Here is a 4640-nt window from a genome sequence, read left to right as displayed (position 1 = left end):
AGGGTGGAGGGGGTGGGGAGCCCCCCATGCACACTCCCCACATGGCACATAGCCCCCACCGCAGGCAGCAGCAGCAGCAGATGGCGGGCTCTTTACATGCTCATGGCCCACAATGATGCCCCATGGCACGTGGCTCCAGCCAGTTCCAGAAGCTGCCTGTGGTGGCAAGGAGTAGAGCCAAACCATCCTGCCTCTATCACCCAGGGCTCCCCACAGTGCACGTGCAGCTCCCAACACTCGCATGTCATCAGGGAGAAGCCTCACCTGCTACTTCCCAGTGGAGTCCCAGCAGCTGCACGTGGCAACAGGGAGTGGAGAAAGCTGCCGGCTCCATTGCATGGGGCTTCTCCCCACTAGTGTGAGAGTTCTGGGAGCTGCACATGTACCACAGGGAGCCCCAAGAGCTCAAGGCGAGCCATCCTGGCTCTGTTTCTTGCCACTATAAGCAGCTCCCAGAACTGGCTGGAGCTGCATGCTGCCAGACTGCAGCTCCTTTATGGACCACGAACACCCCAACGGCTCACTGTCTCATGCTGCCACCAGCAGCAGGGGCTGTGTGCCATGGGAAGGAGGGGGGAGTGTGTAGGGGGTCTGCATCCTCCCACACACCCATACCCTGCACACTCAGGCTCCACACTCCCACCAGCCCCAGTCCCATGCTCCATACTCCCACCCAGCTGCAGCTCATCCAACCCCCACCACGTCCCTATCTACTGCCTGGAGTGAGTCCTGCAGCAAGGACAGGAGGAGGGGCTGCTGGAAGCCAAGCAGGTCCCCTAGCAGCAGTAGCCCTGTTCGGAAGCTCTGCATACTGGCTGTGCCGGCCCTTTCCACACGTGACAGTCGGAACGAGGTGCATGGGCTGGGAGAGGTAAAATTAACTGGTGGGTGCCCCCAGGTCAGATGAATTGCTTGGCAGGCAAAATCTGGTCTGTGGGCTGTATTGTTCCTGCCCCTGCATTACATCAAAATGTTTCACAACATTACACTGATTTTGTTAAAATACCGATTTTGAGAAAGGCATTCCAATAGTGACAACCACTGATACTGGTTTGACATTTCAAAGTAAAAACATATACAATTTCAATAATAATTTTTGTAACAGTCTCAAAATTACTATATTATATTCTAGGGCATGTTTATGCAAGAAAATACTCTAATAAGCACCTTGTTTTTAAAAGGAAGAATGAAAGGAAAAAAAGATCTGTCTTTGTAGCAAGTCACTGAGCAGCTAGGGAGTGGAGCATACTTGCTGTTTTGTTCCTTGTGGATCACTGCGTATTTTTCTTTTGGTTTCACTCTTAAGGGGCAAAGCCCATTTTACCATACTTCTACCTGCATTTCCCACTCACTACACAGTTCTAACAATAATAAACAATAAGCAACTTATGTAAATCATGGATTCTATAGGAAAATATAAAATGGACAGAAAAGGAATTTCAGGATAGCTCATACACAATTTATAGTACAGTAGGCCATCACTACCTATGGCCTATCATTACTTGTTGCCATTTGACTCCTGATGAAAAAGCACTTAGTTGCTTACAGATATTAGTATATGATTATACTAACTCGGCACTATATTTTTTAAGCTTTCAAAAAATGTTCCAAGAATTCTTTCACTTATATTCTACTTATTAGATATATATGCTGCCCTTTCCCCCAAAAGGCTCATGGCAGCTTACAACAGAAGACAAAATAACTTAGAAAAAGATAAAATATTAAAATAACATGGCATATAAACATAACAAACTCTCCAAACAGCACCTTAACACTTAAAAGTTCCATTCCACTTCACTCATTCCTGCTTCCTAGGTTTTCACCTAGAACAGCAGCCTCCACCTACCCTGCCTGCCCTCATTTTCCAACCCACATTCACTCTCCCCATTAAAAACAGCATTTTTCTTATACTCCCATCCACAGCCACTCTCCCTCCCTTGCTTCTCACCCAGGACAGTCTGGGTATGTTCCTTCTTATAAGATATGCAAGAATCTAGAACTCTTGGTTCAGAGACTATACCGTTTATTAGACCAACTAAGAAATTGTAAAATGTCCTTTTTTGCAAACTTTGGGTTCACATACCCTTCATCAGGCTCAGGGAAAGTTAAAGATGGTAAAAAGTCCTCATACGTAGGAAATAAACTTCATTTTTGCACAGAGAAAGCAGAAGTTCAAAATCTGTCCCTCTGAGTCCATGAGTTTCTTTGTTGTGTAGATCAAGCATGATTCTTTCTCCATTGGTGTCAGATGGCAGGCAGGGAGGTGTGGAAATCTTTCTTGTTGTTCAACAATAAAGTTCATAATCCAAAATTAGCTAAAATTCTGCATCTTTCATGTTTAAGGGATGTATTTGGTAGCCATGTTGGTTGGAGACAAAAAGAAATGCCAAAATATAGAACTCTTTGTTCAGGGGAGGGGAGGGGGGCAGTGGGCCCAATCCAGGGCTAGCAGGGGAGAGAGGCAGACCCCAGCTAGGCACTGGGAGGTGGGCACCTTCCCCCTCCCCCTGTGGGCCAGAGACTGGCAGAGGGCAGGGTGCAGCAGCCAGCCTGGTAGCACAGGGGTGGAGAAGCGGGGAGTTAACCCTTGGCACGGGGGCTCCGGGACCTTCACTTGCCCCAGCTCACCAGACCCTACCTAGCTCAGAGGGAGCCTGGGCTGGGGCAGGGGAAGCCTTCAGAGGCATGGGGACATGTGGACAGACCCCGTCTCAACACTAGGACAGAGATTCCTTCCACTCCCTGCAGGGGGATAGCAAGGGATTGAGGGTGTGTGCTGGACAGCCAGACAGAAATGGCTAATCAGGGATGGCCCCACTGGGCTTGGCCATGGCTGGCAGGCAGGCAGGGAGGCATGCTTGAGCACCCTCTGCCTTCTGGTCTTGGTCAATGCAGGCATTTGCCTGCTTTTCCCAACTGAAAACTGAATGTAAATTCACTGCATTACCAATTCAGTCTCCGCAGCTTAGAGAAACCTGCAAAGATTGGACTGATTCCACCTTGGGCTTTTTGACTGTTTGTACTTAGTCCTAGATGGCTTTTTACTGAATAAGTGAGGCATACACTCCCCCCATGGGCCTGAACTTCTTGCTACTGAGCACAGGATATCCCTGCTGGTTCTGGGAATGAAGAGCACTAACATACTGGGCCAAACCATATGGAGATGGATTAAATGAAACTCCAGGACAAATTGAGAGTTAATCAGCAACCAGCAGGTCACAATGCATTCATGTTCACCATGTAACAGCTATTCAAGCTGCTTAGGATTTTGATATTAAATAAATAAAATAAGTTAAGCTAATATTACAGCTCTGCATTTGCAGAAGTAAGACAGAGATAAATCTGCACTTTCATCCTCACACCACTTTTTCTTAGAATTGCGGACCCAGATTTAAGGTCATTACAGAGATGTATGGTGCAGTAACCTAGTAGTAGTGCACAGAAGCTTTACTTCTCGGTCTTTTTACTCATGAGACTGTAAGAAAAATCTTGGAAATGCCAATAGCATATGCTAAGCATTATAAGGCATTTTAACCAGTCTGTTTTTATTCCTTGACATGGGAGTTAAATTGATCTAATTATGTTCCATTAATTTGGAATGCTCTTGCTACACCATAAGTCAGATCTTAGAGCCATTCTGCTTTAGTTCATGTTTCATTATTTTTTTTTAATGGCAGTCACAGAGATATTTTTACTATTTTAATTTCCATCAAAAAGTGACCAGCTTCCAGGGCTCTTGCATGTAAAAGACAACAAAGTGTATAGAACTGAAAATATACCAATTGCTCAATTTCCTCAAATCATTCACTGATTTCAAGTTTGACTAAATTTAATGGAAGTATTTCTAAATAGGAATTGAAGGAATGAGAGCAAAAAGATGGAAAACTAATTGTGCTCAGTCCAAAGCACAAAATACATGTTTGTCATTCTAACACCTGCTCAGGTTTTACCCACAAAATAGAGTATTTTGTTATAAGCAGTCCTCCTTTGCAGATGATGTTCAGGGGAATGAACTGCAACAGATTGGACCGTTATCCAGTAAAGTTGTGTGAAGGCATTTGCTCTATCTTTCTCCAATTATAAATGTTTGACATATTAAGTGAGGTTGAAATCCATAAATTTGTCAAGTCAGCCTATCTATGACTTTTACAATGAAGCAAACCTTCAATCAACAGTTGCTTGATCATATTTATTGTATATACAGGCATACCTCATTTTATTGCGCTTTGCAGATATTGCGTTTTTTACAAACTGAAGGTTTATGGCAACCCTGCGTCAAAAAAGTCTATCAGCACCATTTTTCCATCGGCGCCATTTTTCCAACAGCATTTGCTCACTTCGTGTCTCTGTGTCACATTTTGGTAATTCTTACAATATTTCAAACTCCAATTTTGAAAGAAGTTCTACTGTGGGTAAAATGCTATCAAACAGCATCGCATGCTACAGAGAAATCTTTCGTGAAAGGAAGAGTCAATCGATGCGGCAAACTTCATTGTTGTCTTATTTTAAGAAATTGCCATAGCCACCCCAACCTTCAGCAACCACCACCCATCAACATCGAGGCAAGACCCTCCACCAGCAAAAAGATTACGACTCGCTGAAGGCTCGGATGATGGTTAGCATTTTTTAGCAATAAAGTA

At 44.5% G+C, this 4640-nt stretch overlaps 1 protein-coding gene across 2 annotated transcripts in view; it reads right to left on the bottom strand.

The window, feature by feature from the left end:
- Positions 1-4640, bottom strand: part of ZNF385B (zinc finger protein 385B) — a 322138-nt gene that overhangs the window by 241273 nt on the left and 76225 nt on the right. The gene's annotated exons all lie outside the window — the stretch shown is intronic.

This window comes from Crocodylus porosus, unplaced genomic scaffold, assembly GCF_001723895.1.
Source record: "Crocodylus porosus isolate Cpor-Errol unplaced genomic scaffold, CroPor_comp1, whole genome shotgun sequence".
NCBI classification, from domain to species: Eukaryota; Metazoa; Chordata; order Crocodylia; family Crocodylidae; genus Crocodylus; species Crocodylus porosus.
The sequence above is the reverse complement of the archived record's forward strand: the minus strand, read 5'-3'. Positions and strand labels throughout refer to the sequence as shown.